Below are 16,915 nucleotides of genomic sequence, written 5' to 3' on the forward strand. Positions count from 1 at the left end.
ATTTATCACTAGCCACTTTATATAATGCTTACATACCCTACATTACTCATCTCATATGTATATACTGTACTCTATACCATCTACTGCATCTTGCCATCTTGATGTAATGCATCACTAGCCACTTTAAACAATGCCACTTTATATAATGTTTTCATACCCGACATTACTCATCTCATATATATATACTATACTCTATACCACCTACTGCATCTTGCCTATGCCGTTCAGCCATCACTCATTCATATATTTGTATGTACATATTCGTATTCATTCCTTTACACTTGTGTGTATAAGGTAGTTATTGTGAAATTGTTAGTTTATATTACTTGTTAGATATTACTGCACTGTCGGAACTAGAAGCACAAGCATTTCGCTGCACTCACATTAACATCTGCTAACCATGTGTATGTGACAAATACATTTGATTTGATTTGATTTTGATTTGAACGGTGTCTGTTTTCTCACAAAGGTAGAATCATTGTTCAGGTATGTGTTATCATGTGTTCAATCTAAGAAACATTCAGTTTGTGTTTCAAATGTATGTGTTAGAGGTGGGGAAGGAGCAACAAAGAAATATGTCCTTGTGGGTGTCGGTGATGCTGTTGGTAAATTAGATTGATCGCCTGCACAGATTCATTGTGGAGAGCAGTACACAGACCTTGCCAGTGTGAGGAACCAGAGTCAGCACCATGAGATTATAGCCTCCACTGGTGTGCTTATTTTAGCAGTAATGTAATGTGTATTATGTAATATTCCAATTTGATTTAACATAAAAGACAAAAATATGTTAGATGTAATTATTTCCTAAGTCCACCTGAAATGGGACATGGGTCATTGTCTCAGTAGTTTATTGCATCATCAGAACTGTACTAATGACTCTACATTTTTAAATATTTTATTGAAATTATTAATGGAAAACAAAGTCTATACAAGAGAGAATACAGTAGACGGCACACGTCAAGGCTATATGACCAAGAAGGGCTATATGACCAAGAAGGAGAGTGATGGAGGGCTGCATAGAGATGACCTGGCCTCCACAATCACCCAACCTTTATTTATTTTATTTAACTAAGCAAGTCAGGTAAGAACAAATACTGATTTTACAATGATGGTCTACCCCAGCCAAACCTTCCCCTAACCCGGACGGCAATGTGCCAATTGTGCGAAGCTTTATCGGACTCCCGATCACGGCTGGTTGTGATACAGCCTGGGATCAAACCAGGGTCTGTAGTGATGCCTCTAGCACTGAGATGCAGTGCCTTAGACCGCTGTGCCACTGAGGAGGTTTGGGTTGAGTTGGACCATAGAGTGAAGGAAAAGCAGCCAACAAGTGCTCAGCATATGTGGGAACTCCTTCAAGCATTCCAGGTGAAGCTGGTTAAGAGAATGCCAAGAGTGTGCAAAGCTGTCATCATGGCAAAGGGTTGCTACTTTGAAGAATCTAACATATATTTTGATTTGTTTAACACTTTTATGGTTACTACATGATTCCATAAATGGTATTTCATAGTTGTACAATGTAGAAAATAGTACAAATAAAGAAAAACCCTTGAATAAGTAGGTGTGTCCAAACTTTGACTGGTACTGAATATTTTCTTGCTAACAGGATGAGTGAGAGTGTAATGGAAACCCGCACTCTATTCAAATAGGCTTCTACTCTTCTTCTTTCCACAGAATCAAACATGGGACAGATACTCAGCTAAATGATGAAAACAGTTCAAGCCCAGTCTGATGTATTGTGGGTAAGGTAGGAGGGTAGCCCATCCTGTGGTCTTTCTCCTTTACACCTAATTTTACCTTCTGCACATATGCAATGCAAGAACGCAATTATTTATACAAAATGGCGACCCTGCATACTTGCATCAAGTTTATAGTTGCAGGGGTGCACAGATCAGCATATTTTTGCTACTCACAATGCAGGATCGGCATTTTGTGTAGCTTAATTGTACACTGAACAAAAATATAAACACAACATGCTACAATTTCAACGGTTTTACTGTGTTACTGTTAATATAATTACATCTGTCAATTGAAATAAATGTATTAGGCCCTAATCCACGGATTTCACATGACTGGGCGGAGGCTCAGCCATGGGTGTGCCTGAGAGTTTTTCTCCCTCAAAACATGAGAAATCTATGGCATTGTGTTGTGTGACAAAACTGCACATTTTGGCCTTTTCTTGTCTCCAGCACAAGTTGCACCTGTGTAATGATCATGCTGTTTAATCAGCTTCTTGAAATGCCACACCTGTCAGGTGGATGGATTATCTTGGCAAAGGAGTAATGCTCACGAACAGGGATGTAAACAAATTTGTGCATATGTTACATTTCTGGGATCTTTTATTTCAGCTCATGAAACATGGGATCAACACTTTACATGTTGGGTTTATATTTTTGTTCAGTATAGTTCATGCTTCGTGGAATTACATACAGTGCTTTTGGAAATTATTCAGACCCCTTGACTTTCTCCACAAGTAAAAACAGGTTTGTAGACATTTTTGCAAATGTTTAAAACATAAACAACTGAAATATTACATTTACATAAGTATTCAGACCCTTTTCTATGAGACTTGAAATCGAGCTCAGGTGCATCCTGTTTTCATTGGTCCATTGAGATGCGGAAGTCGTATGCCTCACAGCACAGCTGGTCACCGAAGCTTGCCCTTTAGAGGCCGCAGCTGACTGTACCACTAACCTCCCCCCATTGCTGACATGGAATGGCCCGCTCAACCTACACCTGCAGTCATGGGCACCCTGACTGAGCAGCCCGTAGAGGGGTGATTGAGCCACAAAGAGGGGAGGCAGCACTGGCGGCAGTCGCAGCCCTCTTGGTCTCCCTGTCCAATACGGCGGCAGCGTGGCTACAGATAGCTGTCTGCAGGGGTGGGCTGACCTGGCAGTCAAAGGTTATAGTTATAGTTAACATAGTTATGTAGCAATGTGATCAAAACTGTTTTTTTCCTCCTGGTCTATGCAAATATTGTTTATTTTTTTGTTGTCCTTGTTAACATGGTGTTTGAGAGTGTACAATACACTCCTCTCCTATTCAAATAGGCTTCTACTCTTCCCCTTTCCACAGAATCAAACAGAGACTGATACACAGTGGTCAATACTCATTCAGTCAGGGAGATCTACAGATATAGAAAGTCTGTATAAGGAAAGAAACCAAAAATGGTGCTTGAGTTATAGGTCATTGGTCAGAAAACGTTTGTTTGTCATAGGGAGAGTTTCTCTGTAATTTGCTTTAATGGAACTTATTTAGTGTATAATTGATTAATGCTACTTAAAATCTGATGACTGTATGACTTTGCAGGACAGACTTCACTTCAGGGCCCGTATTCATAAAGTGTCTCAGAGTAGCATTACTGATCAAGGATCAGACCCCCCCTGTCCATATAGTCTTATTCATTATGATCCTAATTCCACTAGATATTGGACAAGGTTCATGTAGCGTATTGCATAATCAGAACTGTACTATTGAAACAATGGTTGAACATTTTGAAGGATTTTATTGAAATGATTAAGGGAAAACAAAGTGTAAACAATATAAACAGAATATAAATATCAGTTAACAAACATACACTACTAAGCCAACATTTGAGTGTTTTTAAGGTCATACCAGCATCTGAACGTTGCATTGTGCACCCGCCAACTTTCCTTCAATTCACAAGTGGCTAAAACTCTCACCAGTGAAATCATCCGAACAAAACAGCGCCCCTCTGTCTTACTATATGTAGCCCATGTATCTGATTCTGACTGGCCAAAAAACAGTATGACATACTATTTTTGGCCAGACAGCATCAGAGACATGGGCTACACACACAGCGCCTTCAGAAAGTATTCACACCCCTTGACTTTTTCCACATGTTCTTGTGTTACAGCCTGCATTTTAAATTGATTAAATTGAGATTGTGTGTAAATGGCCTACACAGAATACCCCACAATGTGATAGTGGAATTATGCTTTTAGAAATCTTTAACCCCTTAGTCCACCCAAAAGATCTAAAGAAAGTTTGTTCTGTGGGTCAGAGATCAGGAAACTATATTTAACCCCATTGGGGTCTAACGGGTTAAGCTCTAATTTTTGTCACTAACAATCTACATATTTTTTTCATTGCATTCATTTTTCAAAACTGGTATGAGTCTTGTGAGAATCCTAGAGCAAAACAATCGACATGTACGTGTTCATGGGAGACTCACCTTTCCATAGAGGGATGTGTGTAGCCCAAACTGTCTGGACGCTACAGACATAAGTGGGCAGATCCCAAGAACTTGTTGGGGTCATAAAGCAAAATGGAGAACACTATCATGAGAGTCTAAAACCATTCGGACACTACAGATTATTTAGTGAGAAGACTGATTTTCGTGATGTCAAAGAATTGAGGCTCATTTAATGAGAGATTTGTATTTTTATTTTGTATTGTGCAAATTCTTTGGTCTGGGAAAAATCTAAAAATACATTTTTGGAGGGTTAAGTTACCCTTTAATTCAATGAATTCAATAATCCTGTCAGGTAGACCTACATTGCAGTCAATACTTAATTGGGAAGTTTTTGGGGAAAGCCTTTAGAAATGTCAATGCTAACAGCGCATGATGAATGCAAATAGCCTACTAACCAAGACTAAGGACCAAACTTTTGCAATACCTGGTTTGCATACCCATTGTTGCCTTAGTTAGCATTTAGTGGTAGATGTCATAAGATGGAACATCTTTCTTACCTACCGGCTACCGATGTCATTCTTCTGTGAGCTGCTCCATTGACAACCAGTCGAGGGCTGCGCACTCTTGTTGATCTTTCGCTGAAACTAGGCTATATGTGTTGCATGCATGTGAGAATATTTCAAGTGCTTTGCAATTGTGTAGGCTACTTTGTGCATTATTTCTCTATTGTACAACATAATTAATACGTTGTATACCTCCACTACATTGCTTTGATATGCAACAGAAGATATTAAGAAGTGAGTATAGGCAATGCCCACTGCAAAAGTGGATTAAGGGCATATTCCTGAGTTTAGCCTCCACTACTATCAAATCAAATCAAATCAACTGTTATTTCTCACATGCGCCAAATACAACAGGTGTAGACCTTACAGTCAAATGCTTACTTACAAGCCCTTAACCAACAATGCAGTTTTAAAAAAAGTGTTGGTAGCCATTTGATTAGCTGTTCAGGAGTCTCATGGCTTGGTGGTAGAAGCTATTTAGGAGCCTCTTGGACCTAGACTTGATGCTCCGGTACCGCTTGCCGTGCGGTAGCAGAGAGAACTAGGGTGGTTGGAGTCTTTGACAATTTTTAGGGCCTTCCTCTGACACCGCCTGGTATAGAGGTCCTGGATGGCAGGAAGCTTGGCCACTGTGATGTACTGAGCCGTACGCACTACCCTCTGTAGTGCCTTGCGGTCGGAGGCCGAGCAGTTGCCATACAAGGGCAGTGATGCAACCCGTCAGGACACTCTTGATGGTGCAGCTGTAAAACCTTTTGAGGATGAGGACCAAATCTTTTCAGTCTCCTGAGGGGGAATAGGTTTTGTCGTCCCCTCTTCACGACTGTCTTGGTGTGCTTGGACCATGTTAGTTTGTTGGTTAGGTGGACGCCAAGGAACTTGAAACTCTCAACCTGCTTCACTACTGCCCTGTCGATGAGAATGGGGGCATGCTCGGTCCTCCTTTTCCTGTGGTCCACAACCATCTCCGTTGTCTTGATCACATTGAGGGAGAGGTTGTTGTCCTTGAGCCACACAGTCAGGTCTCTGACCTCCTCCCTATGGGCTGTCTCATCGTTGTCGGTGACTTGTCCTCAGCAAACTTAATGATGGTGTTGGAGTCATGCTTGCCCGTGCAGTCATGAGTGAACAGGGAGTACAGGAGGGGGATGTGCACGCACCCCTGAGTCCAGGATCCAGTTGCAGAGGGAGGTGTTGACCCAAACTGCTACAGACCTATATCTATCCTACCCTGCCTTTCTAAGGTCTTTGAAAGCCAAGTCAACAAACAGATTACCGACCATTTCGAATCCCACTGCGCCTTCTCCGCTATACAATCTGGTTTCAGAGCTGGTCATGGGTGCACCTCAGCCACGCTCAAGGTCCTAAACAATATCATAACCGCCATTGATAAGTGTGCTGCCGTATTCATTGACCTGGCCAAAGCTTTCGACTCTGTCAATCACCACATCCTCATCGGCACACTCAATAGCCTTGGTTTCTCAAATGATTGCCTCGCCTGGTTCACCAACTACTTCTCTGATAGAGTTCAGTGTTTCAAATCGGAGGGCCTGTTGTCCACAGGGTTCAATTCTTGGGCCAACTCTTTTCTCTGTATACATCAATGATGTCGCTCTTGCTGCTGGTGAGTCTCTGATCCACCTCTATGCAGATGACACCATTCTGTATACTTCTGGCCCTTCTTTGGACACTGTGTTAACAACCCTCCAGACGAGCTTCAATGCCATACAACTCTCCTTCCGTGGCCTCCAACTGCTCTTAAATACAAGTAAAACTAAATGCATGCTCTTCAACCGATCGTTGCCTGCACCTGCCCGCCTGTCCAGCATCACTACTCTGGACGACTCTGACTTAGAATATGTGGACAACTACAAATACCTAGGTGTCTGGTTAGACTGTAAACTCTCCTTCCAGACTCACGGACCATCCTACCGATCCTCGACTTCGGCGATGTAATTTATAAAATAGCCTCCAACACCCTACTCAACAAACTGGATGCAGTCTATCACAGTGCCATCCATTTTGTCACCAAAGCCCAATATACTACCCACCACTGCGACCTGTACGCTCTCGTTGGTTGGCCCTCGCTTCATACTCGTCGCCAAACCCACTGGCTCCAGGTCATCTACAAGACCCTGCTAGGTAAAGTCCCCCCTTATCTCCGATCACTGGTCACCATAGCAGCACCCACCTGTAGCACGCGCTCCAGCAGGTATATCTCTCTGGTCACCCCCAAAGCCAATTCCTCCTTTGGCCGTCTCTCCTTCCAGTTCTCTGCTGCCAATGACTGGAACGAACTACAAAAATCTCTGAAACTGGAAACACTTATCTCCCTCACTAGCTTTAAGCACCAGCTGACAAAGCAGCTCACAGATCACTGCACCTGTACATAGCCCATCTATAATTTAGCCCAAACAACTACCTCTTCCCCTACTGTATTTCTTTATTTATTTTGCTCCTTTGCACCCCATTATTTATATTTCTGCTTTGCACTTTCTTCCACTACAAATCTACCATTCCAGTGTTTTACTTGTTATATTGTATTTACTTCGCCACCATGGCCTTTTTGCCTTTACCTCCCTTATCTCACCTCATTTGCTCACATTGTATATAGACTTATTTTTCTACTGTATTATTGACTGTATGTTTGCTTTACTCCATGTGTAACTGTGTTGTTGTGTGTGTCGAACTGCTTTGCTTTATCTTGGCCAGGTCGCAATTGTAAATGAGAACTTGTTCTCAACTTGCCTACCTGGTTAAATAAAGGTGAAATTAAAAATAAAATAAAAAATTGTTGCATTCGGGGTCTGCACCTTTGGGGGGGGGGGGTACTGTCACGTCCTGACCCTAGTAAGATGTAATTTTCTATAGTAGAGTAGGTCAGGGCGTGACAGGGGGTGTTTTGGGTTTATCTATGTTTTCTATTTCTATGTTTTAGTTCTAGTTTTTCTATTTCTATGTTGTGGTTGTTTGGGTTGATCTCTAATTGGAGGCAGCTGATCCTCGTTGCCTCTGATTGGAGATCATATTTAAGTAGGGGTTTTTCTTCCTGGGTTTTGTGGGTAGTTGTTTTCTGTTTAGTGTATGTCACCTGACGGAACTGTTGTCGGTCGGTTTGTTGTTTTGTTAAAGTACATTCATTAAAAGTAAATATGAGCACTCTACACGCTGCGCCTTGGTCCCCTTTAGACGACCCACGTTACATCTACACAAAATACCCATGAAAACATGTTTTTATAAATATTTTCAAATTGACTGAAAATGAAATACAGAAATATATAATTTACATAAGTAAACACAGCCCTGAGTCAATACTTTGTTGAAACACCTTTGGCAGTGATAATAGCTGTGAGTCTTTCTAGGTAAGTCTCTAAGCGTTTTCCACACCTGGATTGTGCAAGAAGTTAATTTCTTTGTCACATTTTTTGCAGTATTACTTCAGTGCTTTGTTGCAAACAGGATGCATGTATTGGATTATTTTTTGTTTCCCTTTTTTACCTAACTTTCATGATATCCAATTGGTAGTTACAATCTTGTCTCATCACTGCAATGGGCTCGGAAAAGGTCGAGACATGCATCCTCCGAAACATAATCCACCAACCTACACTGCGCTCCTCAAAGGACGAGCTTGTCCCCCACAAGGAGTTTCTAGAGCGTGATAAGCCAAGGAAAGGCCCCTGGCCAAACCCCCCCTAAGGGCGCTGGGCCAATTGAGTGCTATCCTATGGGGCCCCCAGTCACAGCCACCTGTGACACAGCCTGGGATCGAACCCCAGATTGCAGTGGCGCCTCAGCTTTATGTTTTTTATTAATTTGTAAAAAGCAATTTTCTTTGACATTATGGGGTATTTATTGTGTGTAGGCGTGAGTCACAAAACATTTCAATTTAATCCATTTAAAATTCACCTAAAGACACTCGGCTCACCTCTGTTTCAGACCCAAACAAACCTCTTACCTCCACTTCTACTCCCACCACAACTGTCCCCCATCTTCTCTCTGCTCTTCCCCAACATTGGTTGCTCAGTCCAGATCAACCAGAGCTTCCACATTGTCTCTGTACTGGTGCTGCTGTTCCTGCATTTTTACTATTTTTAACCTTTTATTCTAACGTTTGGTTTAGCGATTTTTCCGACAGCTCAGTTTCATATTCTTAATACTTTTTTTTTATTCAAATGGATAACTTGCCACGAGTTTTCAGAGTAGGCCGGGCTCTGGACTACTGACAAGCCACAGGCTCAGGACCACTTCCCCTCAGATCTAGCAACCGAGTTATCCCTCTACAAATGCCAAGCAACAGCTAGCTTGACCTAGTATAGCATTTAGCCGCTATTGTTCTTTGCCGGCTATTCTCTCGGTCTCCCCTTGATATAGAATTTTGTTATCAATGTTCATAAACTTCAATTAATCTACTCAGTCTGCAACCCAGAGTTTGTAAAGTTCTGGTTTAAATGAAACAGAATTCCCAGCTTACAATAGTCAAATCAATGTTTATTCACGAGGGCACTCTCAAGTTCATATACAAAGACATCCATTTTATACCATGCTCCTTACTTACGCACACACATGCACACGAACCTTTAGGAGAGTTATCTTCTTCTCCAGAGTTCTCAACACTGTATATCACTACCCAGCCGACAGTTCCATTCCCCCGAGATTAGAGAAACCTTGAGAAGTTCTCCCTGTCCTATCATAAGTTTCTCAGAGTTCTAGCCAGGTCGAGTCAAACACAGTTTAATTGTTCTCGGTGTTTTCTTATGCACACACACACATTCCTCTCTTTCCCAGTCCAACCTAGTTAGACTTATGTTTAATATTTTTATTATTCCTTATACGTGCTACATAACCTATAATCCCTAATGGTTAAGTTTCAGGGTAGAATTATTTAATCATTATCTTTAAACGTATAAATTATTTTATCACCCCTCCAAAGCATTTCTCTCCTTGGTCCTCTATTGGCGACTCACGCTCTACTCATTTACCAATCAACTGGGTCCCCAGCAGTCAATCTCACTAATTCAAGTTCAGATCTCTCTTTGTTTTTAATTGCTGACGAGAATTGTGCTTCGATCAGGGTCTGATTACTAGCTTGGTTATAGAGTTTGTAGCCAATGGCTTGTTGCGTATGCTAACCGTGATGGTTATTGGACTTGTAATATATCTGTTCCGAAGCACTTTCAACTCTTGGTTATTGATGGTTCTTTTAACCAGAATGCACATTTCTTTGTCACGGGGAAGTATTGTCCCCCTTCTGCCATAGTAGGTACAGTTAGTGCTTTATCTGAGCCTTAGCCTCCAAACAGGTTATTTTGGATTATTTCAATCTTGACTGGCTATCTCCAAATTCAGACCATTTATAGAGTATCTGTATTGATTTTAACATAACACAGTTAATTTCCTAATCTACTGGTGTGAGAAATCACACCAGTAGACATTCTTCCCTAATTTATGTAATTCTTACTAATAATCTACGTGAATATGTCTAGTGGAGTCTTTGCCTGTGATCAAATCCTTGACTGACAAAGAAGACACATTTTCAAAACGCCTTTTCAAGGTTTTCTGCAGGACTTGTACCGGAGTGACTTGTCCTGCGTTTAACTGTATTCCTGAACATGAGTTAGCTCTCGAACATTTCTCCTTTATTTTGATTCCCCTGGCAAATAAACATGCTCATTTTAAAGATAGATCAAATCCTTGGTACACACCAGAGCTCTCCGAGTCTCTTCAGTTGAGAAACCAGGTCTGGTCCAAAGCAAAGCAAACAGACTTAGTAACTGATTGGTAATTTTTCAGGCAACATAGAAACAGACTATCTTTATAAAGAAAGCTACTATCAGGGTATTTTTTAAGCTCTATCATTGACTCTGGACGTGGCCCTTCTACATTTTGGGAAACAGTTAATTCAAAGAAGCGTGCAAATCCCTTCAAACTTCACCGTGAAGTTGATAACAACATTCCTGGTATATAAAGAAGTAATACAGATTTCTTTCAAAATTAGTAACATTTTATTACAAAATCATGTTACCAAGTTTATCACATTGTATTTAGGCAAGGATTCCAAATAGTTAGACATAATAATATTCAAAACCAACTCAACTGCAAAAGGGTGTCCATCAGCTGTTTATAAAAAATTACTATATCATTGAAAATGGTGTGAGATGGTAGCCTGGGTACTAGTCTTTTTAGCTCGCATTCCACTCCTTGCCATCCTGTCATTTGCCAAAGAGACTGGCCTTTCTTCAATCTTCAAATATAAACATTATATCATTAATGTCATGAGATCAAGGAGATCAGAGGGTTTGATCCTGATTTACCAACCCTCAAAACCATTCTTCAATTACAAAGGTTATGCAAATACAACAACTTTTTTTCTCCACGGATGGTGATGGGGTCCGGTTGCGAAGCAATCATTTTTTGTTATCCAGACGTAAACCAGTCTGTCAAAAGTTGCTGGTGTCTAAAAATACATACTGCAATTGACCCAACAATATGCCCCGCCACCTTTGGTTACTGTTGCAACCTGTGACAACATTTTTCAGTGAAGCTCCATTCCCCGTTCAAACTACTGGAGAAAACCCCTCACAACGATCTCAAACGGTGTTTTTAATGCACAATAAAATGAAACACAGACTACCTCTTGCTAACCATTAGACTATTGTGTATGTTGTGGTGGATTGTCATTACCCTTACTTCCCGGGGACCTTGTACAATGAAGTTTGTAGTGTGGCTTGCCACTGGATGGAGCTAACTATTCTATCAAGTCATAGTCTAATGTCACAGCAGATGATAGTTGTATTCACAATATATCTAATTTAGCTAGTTAACATACATTAGAATTTTAGGAACCCTTTAGGTATAAAAAAAGGCTTTGGCCTTTACTACTAAAGCCCATAGAAACCCATTGAATAACACATTCAGGAATGGCAAAAAGAACAGTTATGAATCATAAGAAACAATGTTCTGAAGTGTCTGTCCTATATCTAGGAGATATTAGAAAACTCAGGAAATACAGTGCATTTGGAAAGTATTCAGACCCCTTGACTTTTTCCACATTTTGTTACGTTACAGCGTTATTCTAAAATTGATGAAATTATATTTTTCCCTCATCAATCTACACACAATACCCCATAATGACAAATCAAAAACTGGTTTTTAGAGATGTTTGCTAATAAATAAATAAATAATGAAATATGACATGTACATAAGTATTCAGACCCTTTACTCAGTACATTGTTGAAGCATCTTTGGCAGCAATTACAGTCTCGAGTCTACAGGCACACCTGTATTTGGGGGGTTTCTCACATTCTTCTCTGCAGATCCTCTCAAGCACTATCAGGTTGGATGGGGAGGGTCGATGCACAGCTATTTTCAGGTCTCTACAGAAATGTTTGATCGGGTTCAAGTCCGGGCTCTGGCTGTGCCACTTAAGGACATTCAGAGACTTGTCCCGTAGCCACTCCAGTGTTGTCTTGGCTGTGTGCTTAGGGTCGTTGTCCTGTTGGAAGGTTAACCTTTGCCCCAGTCTGACATCCTGAGCGCTCTGGAGCAGGTTTTCGTCAAGTATCTCTCTGTACTTTGCTCATCTTTGCCTTGATCCTGACTAGTCACCCAGTTCCTGCCGCTGAAAAACATCCCCACAGCATGATACTGACACCACCATTTTTCACCGTAGGGATGGTGCCAAGTTCCCTTCAGACGTGACGCTTGGCCTTCAGGCCAAAGAGTTCAATCTTGGTTTCATCAGACCAGAGAATCTTGTTTCTCATGGTCTGAGTGTCTTTAGGTGCCTTTTGGAAAACTCCAAGCGGGCTGTCATGTGACTTTTACTGAGGAGTGGCTTCCGTCTGGCCACTCTACCAAAAAGGCCTGATTGGTGTAGTGCTGTAGAGATGGTTGTCCTTCTGGAAGGTTCTCCCATCTCCACAGAGGAACTCTAGAGCTCTGGTTCTTGGTCACCTTCCTAACCAAGGCCGTTCTTTCCCGATTGCTCAGTTTGGCTGGGCGGCCAGCTCTAGGAATGGAGGTTCTAAACTTCTTCCATTTAAGAGTGATGGATGCCACTGTGTTCTTGGGGACCTTCAATGCTGCATAATTTTTGGGGTACCCTTCCCCAGACCTGTGCCTCGACACAATCCTGTCTCGGAGCTCTACGGACAATTCCTTCGACCTCATGGCTTGGTTTTTGCTCTGACATGCACTGTCAACTGTGTGCCTTTCCAAATCATGTCCAATCAATTGAATTTACCACAGGTGGACTCCAATCAAGTTGTTGAAACAGCTCAAGGATTATCAATGGAAACAGGATGCACCTGAGCTCAATTTCAAGGTCTCATTGCAAAGGGTCTGAATACTTATGTAAATAAGATATTTCTGTTTAAAATGTTCAATATATTTGCAACCATTTCTAAAAACCTGTTTTCGCTTTATCATTAGGGGTATTGTGTGTAGATTAATGAGAAATCAAATATGTAATCAATTTTAGGGGGGGGGGGCTACACTGTCCTGCGAACGTCCCACAAAATCATCTTGTTGTCCCACATTTGGGGATTGTAGATGTGGTCACCCTAAACTGAGCTAGCAAACAATGTAACAAAAGCATAATTTGTGGGAATAAAAATACTCCATCAACAGGCTCTGCATCAGGAATCACAGTAGCAAGTACCCCAGGTGCACTGTTATTTATCCATTTAAATAATTTAGCGACTTACTGATGATAACGCTGTTTTCAAATAGCTCTCATTGGCTTTCATACATTTGAAACGTGAGCTTGTCCCAGGTGTCGGACTCCGTGACAGTTGCTATCCACTGGAGTGCTGCAATTGGATGCCCTATTTTCTGGGGCAGGGCTTAGCGAAGGGTGAATTTGTAAGGGAATTCTGCCCTATGTGCACACAAGTGACCACAGGAAAACTTATTTGATCAGAAGTTAGTTTGTTTAATAAGGATTGCAAGCCGGATTGCATCCCGGAGTATACACTTACAATAAGTTGCAAGTAACACACTCATTACAAAAGAAAACACCATCTTTTGTAATGAGTGTGTTACTTGCAACTTATTGTAAGTGTATACTCCGGGTTGCAATCCGCCTTTTTATCCCCTATTGAGGATCACCCCGCCCAGGGTGATGCCCCTTAACTTTAATACCATATAAGCTCATAATTAATAGTTGCTAACACAAAGATGTTTCTGCTAGGAGTTCAGCTTGTTGTTATTTGCAGTTAGTTTCCCAATCCTTCTTCCTCCTATTGCTATCATGTGCTAGCAGAATAGGGTTGCCAACTTTCTCACTACCAAATAAAGGCCAAAAGGTAGCGTGCCTGTGCACGGTGGTGTGGGTACGGTGTTGTGTGAATGAATATACACTGTATATTCATATTCTTATTCAATAGGAAAGGCAAAACATGTTTATATTCCATTTAGTCTATAGCTTTACTAAAACTATCATTATGTAAACTTATGTGAATAAACATCAAAATAAATTACCAAAGAAATCACAATTTGGGCATTTACAGCAAAAAATTAAAATAAAAACACATTTCAAATGCAAAAGAGGAAAAGAGGGGCATGAGTCACTCACCAAGTCTACTTTTTCCATGAATACTTTTTGCTGTTCTTGACTGATTCAATCAGTCCTTTGTCCTTTTGCATAGGCACAGAGAAGTCCTTACATGACAAGTCACAGTTCACAGATATATGAAGTTCATTTTTGATCAGCTCTGTGCTGCATCTGTTTCTTGAGTGTGACCATTTAATGGTCATCAGAGAGAAAATCCTCTTTGCAAAGGCATTTGAGCCTGGCACACTGAGGACAAATGAGAATCCCTAACATGTTGATCAAGTTGGCTTTCCCTAGATTTTGGAAAACTGCCACCCACTTCTCACTGGTGGATTTTGTGGTATCCTGTCTGGCTTTCTGTATTTTCTACCGGCTAGCACAAAACTCTTCATAGAGTTGCTCCATACTGACTGTCTCTGTCATTTTGAGGGCAACCACTTCAGTGAAGGAGAGCTCCTCATAGAGGCCGATCGGTTTCAGTTTCACCATTACATTTCCTGGTGAGAAATCAAACCACTTGTCAATGTATGTAATGACAGTGTCATAGAACTTCACAAAGTCCTGTTGCTGCTTGGACCTTTGTGCTGACAATTGTTTGTCCATCAGCTGCTTGGTCTGGTATCCAAAAAAAGATGTCCTGTTCCACTGAAGCATCTTCATTGTGAACTTTTGGACTTCCTCGTAAACGTCTGTGATGCAGAGTGTTGTTTCCTCCAGCTTTTTTACAAGTTGGTCAAAAACACACCCCACGTTGTGGAAAAAGCACAGATATTTCTCAGCAGCTTCCGTTTTTTCTTCATACTCAAAACTACTCTTCAGTGCCACAGGACAGGTCTCCCCAAGGGACCTGAAGTATGAAGTAAGAGCTGGCCAGCTTTGCAGGAGACGATCGACAGCTGGATGAAGAGAGGAGCCATCGTGTGCAAACATGTTGCAGAATTTCACGCCACTCAATGTCAACAAAGGCAAAAAATACACGCAGTTCCTCTCTTCGGGAAGCAGATACTGAGAAGTGGCTGTAGATCTTTTAACCTGTTGGGGCTAGGGGGCAGTATTTGCACGGCCGGATAAAAAACGTACCCGATTTAAACTGGTTACTACTCTTGCCCAGAAATGAGAATATGCATATAATTAGTAGATTTGGATGGAAAACACTCTAAAGTTTCTAAAACGGTTTGAATGGTGTCTGTGAGTATAACAGAACTCATATGGCAGGCCAAAACCTGAGAAGATTCCATACAGGAAGTGCCCTGTCTGACAATTTGTTTTCCTTCTGTTGCATCTCTATCGAAAAGTACAGCATCTGTGCTGTAACGTGCCATTTTCTAAGGCTTCCATTGGCTCTCTAAAGCCGCCAGAAAGTGGAATGGGGTGTCTGCTGTCTCTGGGCAAAGAACAGCAGCAGAGTTTGTGAGTGGTCAACCTGGGGACAGTGAGACTGAGATGCGCGTTCATGAGAATTCTCAAATTTTTTCTTTCAGCCTTTGAATGAATACAACGTTGCCCGGTTGGAATATTATCACTAATTTATGATAAAAATTGCATAAAAATTGATTTTAAACAGCGTTTGACATGCTTCTAAGTACGGTAATGGAATATTTTGACATTTTTTGTCACAAAATGCGCTCACGTGTCACCCTTCGGATAGTGACCTGAACGCACGAACAAAACGGAGCTATTTGAATATAACTATGGATTATTTAGAACCAAAACAACATTTGTTGTTGAAGTAGAAGTCCTGGGAGTGTATTCTAACGAAGAACAGCAAAGGTAATCAAATTTTTCTAATAGTAAATCTGAGTTTAGTGAGCCCCAAACTTGGTGGGTGTCAAAATAGCTAGCCGTGATGGCTGAGCTATGTACTCAGAATATTGCAAAATGTGCTTTCGCCGAAAAGCTATTTTAAAATCTGACACCGCGATTGCATAAAGGAGTTCTGTATCTATAATTCTTAAAATAATAATTTAGTAAATTCAACGGAAGTTTGCGGTGGGTATGCTAGTTCTGAACATCACATGCTAATGTAAAAAGCTGGTTTTTGATATAAATATGAACTTGATTGAACAAAACATGCATGTATTGTATAACATAATGTCCTAGGAGTGTCATCTGATGAAGATCATCAAAGGTTAGTGCTGCATTTAGCTGTGGTTTTGGTTTTTGTGACATATATGCTTGCTTTGAAAATGGCTGTGTGATTATTTTTGGCAGGGTACTCTCCTGACATAATCTAATGTTTTGCTTTCGCTGTAAAGCCTTTTTGAAATCAGACAATGTGGTTAGATTAACAAGAGTCTTGTCTTTAAAATGGTGTAAAATAGTCATATGTTTGAGAAATTGAAGTTATAGCATTTTTTAGGTATTTGTATTTCGCGCCACGCTGGCTGTTGACTAGGGTGGGATGCAAGCGTCCCACCTAGCCCATAGAAGTCTACAGAAATGAATGTAACCAAATGACAGAAGATTAACGGTACATTTACTAGGCCTACTGGTTTTGAGACAGAGTTTGAGACAGAGTGGGTTTCGTATAGAGAACAAAGGATTTTTCCACCTCACAGGATTGGAGAACCGAACGACATTTAGGTTCTGGAGAAGGTATAAAAGATCGGTGAAGAATCCAGCTACGAACTGGTCCATTTG

Source organism: Salmo trutta, chromosome 5, assembly GCF_901001165.1.
Source record: "Salmo trutta chromosome 5, fSalTru1.1, whole genome shotgun sequence".
Taxonomy (NCBI): domain Eukaryota; kingdom Metazoa; phylum Chordata; class Actinopteri; order Salmoniformes; family Salmonidae; genus Salmo; species Salmo trutta.